The sequence below is a fragment of the Macrobrachium rosenbergii genome, chromosome 14 (assembly GCF_040412425.1).
Source record: "Macrobrachium rosenbergii isolate ZJJX-2024 chromosome 14, ASM4041242v1, whole genome shotgun sequence".
Lineage (NCBI taxonomy): Eukaryota > Metazoa > Arthropoda > Malacostraca > Decapoda > Palaemonidae > Macrobrachium > Macrobrachium rosenbergii.
Genome location: NC_089754.1, coordinates 54,087,271 through 54,097,270, shown reverse-complemented (window position 1 = coordinate 54,097,270; position 10,000 = coordinate 54,087,271). Strand labels below are relative to the sequence as shown.

Sequence of the window (10,000 nt, the reverse complement as noted above, 5' to 3'; positions counted from 1 at the left end):
AATGCTGTATGAGACGCGTCCCATGAAACTTTCAGCCACAGTCCGGTGGTGGCCTATACTATATAGTTTCCAGAAGCACGATCGCTGCTAACTTTAACCTTAAATAAACTAAAAACCACCGAGGCTAGATGGCTGCAATTTGGTTATGTTTGATGACTGGAAGGTGGAAGATCAACATACCAATTTGCAGCCCTCTAGCCTCAGTAGTTTTTAAGATCTGAGGGCGGACAGAAAAAGGTGAGGACGGACAAACAAAGCCTTCTCAATAGTTTTCTTATACAGAAAAATAAAAAGGATAACTTCTTTACCTAAAAATCACTGCAGGTTCGAAATGAAGATCGAGAGAGATTACTTTCATAATTAATATGCCACTAGTTTATAATCTTTTGTACTTTCATTTCATTACCATGCACCGTTTTTATACGCCTCAAGTATTCATTCCTTTGTCTGCCCACTCAGAGAGTACTTGAAAGGACTGTTAAGGCGCCACATTTTTTTTTTCTTTTCCATAAGGACTTTACTATTATCATCAATTAATCTATATCTCGGACTATGTCGAGTTTAAAATTAGCCTTCATTCCGAAACAGGCCTTCTATACCATAATTAGTTATTATTACAAATAGCTTTTTTTTTTTTACTATTATTCTTCTTCTCTTCACCACTGCCATCCTCTAATTAATTATAATATTCCTCTACGTACCTTCGCTAGCTCTCCATTCGAACCTGACTGAAAGGGGCGAGTTTTATGTTCGTCGTTGCACCGTAATATCTATAATTTTTCCACAAACATTTCTTTTTTATGAATATCCTTATTCCACTGAACACACACCCTATAACCTTTAACTGGCAGGCATAATGACTTCGCCCAGAGACACTAGAATGCACTCAAGGGTACATTAGGCCTATATTCCTATCTCCATCTATGTCAGCCCACCAATGGGAGGGGGGGGGGTGAGGAACGTGGTGTGCGTGAGCATTCCATAGATCAGTGGTACAGGTTCCTTTCGCGTAGCCTAACGCTTTGTCTATTTTGGCTGGTGTATATACCTTTACTCTGAAGCATTTGATTGCTTTATTGATTTTTATATAGCAAACAAAAAATGCGCCGAAGTTTCTTCGGCGCAATCGAGTTTTCTTTACAGCCGCTACAGCGTATAATCAAAGCCACCGAAAATTGATCTAACTTTCGGTGGTCTTGATATCATGAGCGGCGGACCATGAAACTTTAACCACAGCCCGGTGGTGGCCTATCCTATGTCGTTGCCAGAAGCACGATTATGGTTAACTTTAACCTTAAATAAAATAAAATCTACCGAGGCTAGAGGGCTAAAATTTGGTATGTTTGATGAATGGAAGGTGGATGGTCCACATGCCAATTTGCAGCCCTCTAATCTCAGTACTTTTTTAAGATCTGAGGGCGGGCAGAAAAAAGTGCGGACGGACAGACAAAGCCGGCACAACAGCTTTCTTTTACAGCAAACTAAAAAATGGCATCGTTACCAATTGTCCAAAACTATAAAGGAAAGGAGCTTGTCGTTAATATCTGTAAGATGACTTTAAAGTGGTCACACAAAATAGGGACAAAAGTTATCCACAATAAAAAGGATGATTCAGATTTCAAAATTCCATCAATTCTAAATCGATTATACTCCTAAAGAAAAAATTAATATAACAGAAAGAAGTTAAATATAAAAGAAGTTAAATATAAGGCTTAAAGGAAAAAGTCTTCAAGTCTTAAAAATTCAAATTTTCTAGCTCGGTATCAATAAAAGGATTAAAGTTAACAGCCTTCTTCTAGTGGGTGTGAATCTGATTACAGTAACTCTGTATGTGATATTTCAGAAAGTAGTAGTAGTAGTAGTAGTAGTAATGAGAGAGAGAGAGAGAGAGAGAGAGAGAGAGAGAGAGAGAGAGAGAGAGATTAAAAACTATGAACACACTTTCTAATATGTGGTTTTTCCAATAAAATTTATTTCATCTGTAAGACAGTAAACACGCATTCTCCCTTGTACCAATGCTGTATAAAAAAAAAAAAAAAAAAAAATATATCTGGTTCACCGAGTAGCTTCGACTGAGCATGCTATCATCAACAGCTAAATTCACAAAGGTACTCTCTCTCTCTCTCTCTCTCTCTCTCTCTCTCTCTCTCTCTCTCTCTCTCTCTCTCTTTGTGAGCAATTGCTGCAAATCAATACTGGCAAGTGCAACGCTTCCAAGGTACTGTTCCCAGTTCATCCTTTGCTTGAAATACCTAAAAACGTGCGCTCTTACATCATCAAAGCATGCTTGCATGTTAAAATGCTAACAAAACCTTTGCACGAAACTTCCAATATCCTTTGCGTGTTAAAATACTCGTAAACAACAGAAACCTCTGTGTAAAATAACAAGAATGTTTGCTTGTACAAATGTCTGAGCACCAAAGACTAAAAAATACTGAACACGTTTGTGGTGAAATGATACAAAAGTATTTCTATGTGAAATGCAAAATACGTGTGCGTGTAAAATCCACGGACCACAAGTATAAGTGAATAACTTTAATGTGTAGAACTCTCAATGCCCAGAACTGGAGTAATTTTGTGTAGGTCCACGATAATATATCAATAGGATGTGAGACTTTAAACAAATATATGAAAAGCTTTCGAGCCTTATCCTGGGTTCATCTTCAGTCCAACTTTAGTAACGGAAAACATAACCCTATAACCATTTCACGTGCAAAACAAACAGAAACGTTTGCAGGTAAACTAGAAAAACGTCTGCGTAATTTCTCGTGTAAGATAAAAAAAAAAAAAATCTGAAGCCTAAACAATGCACGTAAGATGAACAAGATGCGTGTCAAGTTCCAAATAAGCTATGCCTGGAAGCAAAACACACAAACGTTCATGCACACACAAACGTTCATGCACACACAAACGTTGATGCACACACAAACGTTGGTGCACACGCAGACGTTGATGCAAGAATGCGGACAGGATCATGGACGGGAAAATGCTGAGGTTTAGAAATATTTTGCTACACTTTAATATAACATTCACTTTGGTGTAAAAGCCTTCATATTTCCTGCAAGGTGTACGTGAGACACGCTTCAATCAGTCCCGTTAATCTCAAACACGCTGTTAAGAGGAGAGAGAGAGAGAAAAAAAAAAAAACGAAGGACATAAAACCCACGCCATACATTATCAGTGGCTGATGTGCGTCCTGGAGAGAAAGGCACCAACAGCTTGTATAGGCTACATACATACAGACACAGAGAGAGAGAGAGAGAGAGAGAGAGAGAGAGAGAGAGAGAGAGAGAGAGTATAACCAGAATACGCTCATCTATTCTAGGACATCCGGGAACCTTGAATTTATTTTCAAAGGCCGTGACGTCGTCGAACTGGAAGGTCAACCTCGATGCCATTACCGAGTCGTGATGCATTTGTCAAGATGAATGGAAAAAGCCGAACATCAAACGATCGACAGAGGTCACTATCACTAGAACACAAAAGAGGGGGGGTGGGAAAGGGAGAGGGAGAGAGGGGGGGGAGGGGAGGGGAGGGGAGGGGAGGGGAGGAGGTGGAGAAGTGGGAGGAAGAGGAAAGAGGAGGGGGAAGGGGGATGATATATGCCCCGCACAGCGTGACGGGAGCGGATTCGGCTATAATGGAGTAAGTAGGTGGTACAAGTCACGCCGCAACTTTAATGTCCGATGCAGATTCCAGTTCCGAACTATGGTAATTTGGCCCAACTAATAAGGAATTATGCATTCTGCGCAGAACGGCGATATGCCCAATGAAATAACTTCGGCCGACTTCTGGTAAATAAGAGGCGATCGAGAACAAGAAAGTTTCAATGATACAGGCCCGTCATGAGAACATCTGCACTCTCCCATTCACCTAACGTAAACAAATGGACTGATAAAAGTACAAATACTTTAAGGAACTGATCAATAACATCTGCATGTAGCACTTCCTAGCTATCCCCAACCGCTGATGAACATAAATGAGAACCAGAGGATGTCCTGTCAACAGCAACCTTGCATGCACTGTGAATACCGGGGGTAGGGGAAGGGACGGGGAGACGGATGGGAGACAGGGATGCAGAGAGAGACCCCAGGGGGACTAGGGAACGGGAGGACCCTACCCGGAGGATGACCCGCGGGAGACAAAGACACCTGTCGGTCTCTGCAGCAGTCATAAATGCATCGAGCGACCTTCCCAATCAGCGCCCCCCCAACCATCCACGCAAAATCTTCCCTCGCTCCTGCTTCCTCAATCACCGCCCCCTGACTCTTTCTGCTGCCGCTGCTGCTGCTGCTGCTGCTGCTGCTCTAATGCCTCTAATTACGTCGTCGCCCTCAGCCGTGAAGGTAAAGCGGACTGGCGAAGGATGTGTCTGAAAACGGAAATCGCTCATCTACACAACATTATCTTCTACTGTTTGGACTTCAAGGTGGCTACACCTGCTACACAGTCTGGTGAGACTCTCTTCCGCTGGTTCTCAAATCAAGGCCCCCCCTTTTTTTCTTTCTTTCTTTAATGCAGAGGCCGAAGGCACGAGCAACCTGGTTATTCCTGCCATTCCAGGCGCGAAACGGAAAAGTTAAAATAACAGAGGGCACCCGGGGGAATGCACGGCAGAAGGAATCGGGGAAAGAAGGCGAATAAAACATTTGTATTAATATCCCTATTTAGCTGCGAAATGATAAGGATATAGAGTGGGGTCTAGCCCAAAAAGAAGCGATGTTATAGCCTATTACCAGGAAGATTTTAGGAATTCCTGACTCCAACCTTCCCTAGTTACCCTTTCAAGGACAGAATACTAAGATGCCAAAAAAAAAAAAAAAAAAGTGTAACAAAATGGTGAAATACATCACCTTGCATCTCAAAAATTTACACCTACGAGTACACACACTCAGGTTTCCTGAACTTGACTTGATGTAGTACAAGTGTTTACATTCATTACTACCACTACCACTGCGCTTCGTCCTGTGCGTGTGTGTGTTTTTTTTTTTACGACATATGAACAATTTATTTTGTAAAGACTTACTTTTTGGTTTCGTAGTAAAGAATGTGAATATTCTTTTTAATCACGAACCCTTTCAAAGCGCACAGACAAGTACATCTGATTCTCATTAAGTTCCGAGGGGTTTCACGAATAAACAAGTAAAAAATGGGCCGAAGTTTCTTCGACGCAATCGAGTTTTCTGTACAGCCTCTACAGCATATTATCAAGACCACCGAAAATACATTTATCTTTCGGTGGTCTCGGTATAATGCTGTATGAGCCGCGGCCCATTAAACTTCAACCACGGCCGGGTGGTGGCCTATCCTATATCGTTGCCATAAGCGCAATTATGGCTAACTTTAACCTTAAATAAAATAAAAACTGAGGTTAGAGGGCTGCAATTTGGTATGTTTGATGACTGGAGGGTGGATGATCAACATACCAATTTGCAGCCCTCTAGCCTCAGTAGTTTTTAAGATCTGACGCACGACAGAATAAAGTGCGGACGGACAGGCAAAACCGGCACAATAGTTTTCTTTTACAGAAAACTAAAATGACAATAAAGAAAACTATACATCTTGAAAAACTGCAAAGACTCTCCGATCATTTTCAACTGAAACCACAACCAGAGGAGGAACCTGGCTCATTAGTTCGCCGCAAGGTTTCTCTAATTTTCTTGCCAGTTCTGCAAAAAGGCGAAAATACGAAGCGAGAAAAAAAGAAAAAACTGGAGCAAGCAATATTCTGGGGGAATATTTGCATGCGCCAAGCAACTGGACCGAGTCATTACCTAATGGGTTCTTGTTTCTCCTGGGGTATGCCGAGATGAAACGTTGGTTGGAATCAACGAGCAACAAAAAGTGTGTCATAATAATAATAATAATAATAATAATAATAATAATAATAATAATAATAATAATAATAATAAAAATAATAATAATTGCTAAGAAATTCACAATCTCGTGAAAAACAATCTGTGTAATAAAAATCCACAATTATATAGTAAATATATTACTGATGAGGAAAACCTTTCAGGTGTTCGAAAGCCTTTGTTTATTTTACATTGTAATATATTTACTATAAAATTGTGAATTTTTATTACACAATAATAATAATAATAATAATAATAATAATAATAATAATAATAATAATAATAATAATAATAATAATACCCCACACTATAAAAACCACCCAGTCGAATAGGATGACTGTGATAGACAAAAAAAAAAAATAATAATAATAATAACGTAGTAAAAGCAAGCATAATCACAAAAATAATAATAATAATAATAACTTAGTAAAAGCAAGCATAAATTCACGATGGAAAACAGAGCACACAACACAAAAGTCAACTCTTTTACCTTTAAAACAAGAACCTTGACTAGAAATAACTTCCTATTTCCTTCTAACACTGACAAGAACGCTCTCAAATTAACGCTGCCTGTGAGAAACGAGTGGACAAAGAAATAACGGTGTAAAGAAAAATAAAAAAGGTAAAAAATGCGCCGAAGTTTCTTCGGCGCAACCAAGTTTTCTGTACAGCCGCTACAGCGTATAATAAAGGCCACCGAAAATAGATCTGTCTTTCGTTGGTCTCGGTATAACGCTGTATGAGCCGCGGCCCATGAAACTTTAACAACGGCCCTCTGGTGGCCTAGCGTGTATCGTTACCAGAAGCACGTTTATGGCTAACTTTAACCTTAAATAAAAAAAAAAACTTCTGAGGCTAGAGGGCTGTAATTTGGTATGTTTGATGATTGGAGGGTGGATGACCAACATACCAATTTGCAGCCCTCTAGCCTCGGTAGTTTTTGAGATCTGAGGGCGGACAGAAAAAGTGCGGACAAAATAAAGGGCGGACAGGGAGACAAAGACAGCACAATAGTTTTCTTTTACAGAAAACTACAAAAGTATTAAGAACTATAATCAACAACGTTTTCTATTACAGAGAAATGAATAAACATGTATTTATTTCGATGTCACATAAATGAATGAAATGGTAAATAAAACAATTCGTAAATAAATATCGTGTTGTTATTAGACACTACATAAGAAATACGCATAAGGGCTTGTAGCGAAATAAACAATAAAGTTCTACATAAAATATACACCAGTATTCATGCTAAATAATAAAAATTACAAAAATACTCTTTTACAGACTTATAAAGCATGATATTCACATTCTTTAGGACGCTTCTTACATCACAGAATGAATAACAACACCGGATTACGTTCGCTTAAACACCAAGAGAGCTAAATACACAATGAGAGAGCCTCTCGCGACTCGCAAACGTAAAAAAAAAAAAAGACCCTCCAATGACAACAATTGCGATACGCACCGTTAACCTGTGATATTACAGAGTACCGCTGACTTGCGGAATATAATGACAGGTAACGTCATGGCCATCAACGCCTCACAATATAAAAAGAAAAATAAAAAAAGACGACAAAACAAAAATAAGGAACAAATTACGACTTCAAAACATTTCCCTTCAGCGAGAAATTAGCGGTGCGAACCTTGGGGGAGAGAGAGAGAGAGAGAGAGAGAGAGAGAGAGAGAGAGAGAGAGAGAGAGAGAGAGAGAGAGAGAGAGAAGTGGTTAGCTTGGGAAGGGGGAGGGAAACACTGAAGACAGGAAGTAGGAGATACAGAGGAGGAAAAGGACGAGGCGACGGAGGGATTAGAAGGGGAAAAAAGGTTAAAAGGAGATGGAGGAAAAAGGAAGGAGAAGAAAAGGAATAGGGACAGAGGAAGCTCCGTAGAGCTGCAACGCTTCCTGCGCAGAATGCACCAACTCCAACACCTAAGGCTTCAATGGGAGAGCAAGGAAAGGTGCAGGAGGACGGGGGTTTAGTGAAGTAAAGGAAGTAGAGGAGATTATGAATTAAGGAAAATGACAAAAAGACATATAACAGAAAAAAGATGGGTGTTACCACAATGGGATGTACTGCCAAGATCCCATTCAGCAACGCGGTTATGGTAACTCGACACAAAAGCAATAAATAAATATAGAAATACGCGGGTATAATCCAAGTAAGTCAAATTTTGCAACGGAGGAAATGGAAGCCTTTTGCATATCGAAAAATAACATAAATGAAAAAACCCGTGCACAAAATAAGGCATAATAATTCATAATGCAAATAATAAGATCAAGATCTCGTACTAAAACGAAGCAACATATGCTTATATGCAACACAAAAGCACACATGCATATGCTGTCTGTGTGCTTACCCTCATCCATTTCATACAAATATGAGTAAACCTGCCAGAATATGCCCGCGTTTATGATATCAACAGCTTTCATGGGCATGTGGGGCAACAGCCGCAAAACAAAAATCAAGTGCTCAGAAAGCAGCTACATTTACTGCACGTGGAATTGGGTCACAATTAAACCCAGGAAGCCAACAGAGAGAGAGAGAGAGAGAGAGAGAGAGAGAGAGAGAGAGAGAGAGAGAGAGAGAGAGAGAGAGAGTCAACTTAAAAGCAAGGTTACTCCAATTATCTTCGGTGTGGTCTGCGTCATTAGCGCTGCTGATATCCGACGGTGAAACTATTAATGACAGAGTTGTTATTATCTTTGCTTACGAATAAGAGTATGTATAAGTATATGTATATGTATATACACATACATACTCTATATATATATATATATATATATATATATATATATATATATATATAATACCATGGAATGGTATTATATATATATATATATACATATATATATATATATATATATATATATATATATATATATATATATATATATATATATATATATATATATATATATATATATATATATATATATATATATATATATATATATATATATATATATATATATATACACTCAGGGAAACCTGAGTGTAAAAAGGTTTGAAAGGCGTAACAGGAGATGAGGAAAACCTCGCAGTCACACTATGAAATAACATTGTTAGGAAAGGGTGGGAAGTAAGATGGAAAATAAGAGATTATGAACGGAGGTGTGGTAAAAGGAATGACAGGGGTTGCAGCTGGGGACCTGAGGGACGCCGCAAAGAACCTTGAGTAATGCCTGCAATGCACTACAGCACTACCCCTCTCCGGGGCATATATAGGCTAATATATCAGTTGATGGTAGGATAAGAGGTATAGGATAAGAGGTGAGATAGAACAGGTAAAGTGCGGAAGAGAACAAGGTATGTGCAAAAGACTAGAGGAAAAGTAGGTGTTAAGGAAACCAAGGTTAGAATGTATGACAGGTAAGCCAAACACAAACAAACAAATACACAAACACACACACATTCGATAACAACTATAAGGACGTGCAAAAACACACGTACACATACACACACACACTAGATAACAACTAAATAACGACGCGCAAAGAACACTGTTTCCCATAAACCAGAATGAAGAAAAACAGGGAGACCTCGTATTATGGGGTCGTGCTAATGAATATGATAGATAATGACGGGTTTCTTTTAACTCAGGAAATGTTATAAAGCACTTAGAAGTGAGGTAAAAACAACTTCGAACCGAAAGAGACAGAATTTGGCGTACTTGCGAATCCACCATATTCCTCTCTCTCTCTCTCTCTCTCTCTCTCTCTCTCTCTCTCTCTCTCTCTCTCTCTCTATATATATATATATATATATATATATATATATATATATATATATATATATATATATATATATATACATACATATATATATATATATATATATATATATATATATATATATATATATATATATATATATATATATATATATATATACAGACAGACAGATAGACATATACGTATATATATCACACATTACCACAGGTGAAAAATAAGAGACGGAGTGTAGGTCCTGACCGGTTTCGACTTTATTTCCAAGCCATTGACAAAGGACTGATACAGAGAATTAGGAGTCACAAATATATATACCACAGGAACAGTACTGACATATACATACATACATACATATATATATATATATATATATATGTATACATATACTGTATATATATATATATATATATATA

General features: G+C 38.4%; 1 protein-coding gene across 2 annotated transcripts in view; it reads right to left on the bottom strand.

Moving 5' to 3' along the window:
* Window positions 1-10,000, bottom strand: part of Myo81F (Myosin 81F) — a 227,652-nt gene that overhangs the window by 186,357 nt on the left and 31,295 nt on the right. The window lies entirely within an intron of this gene.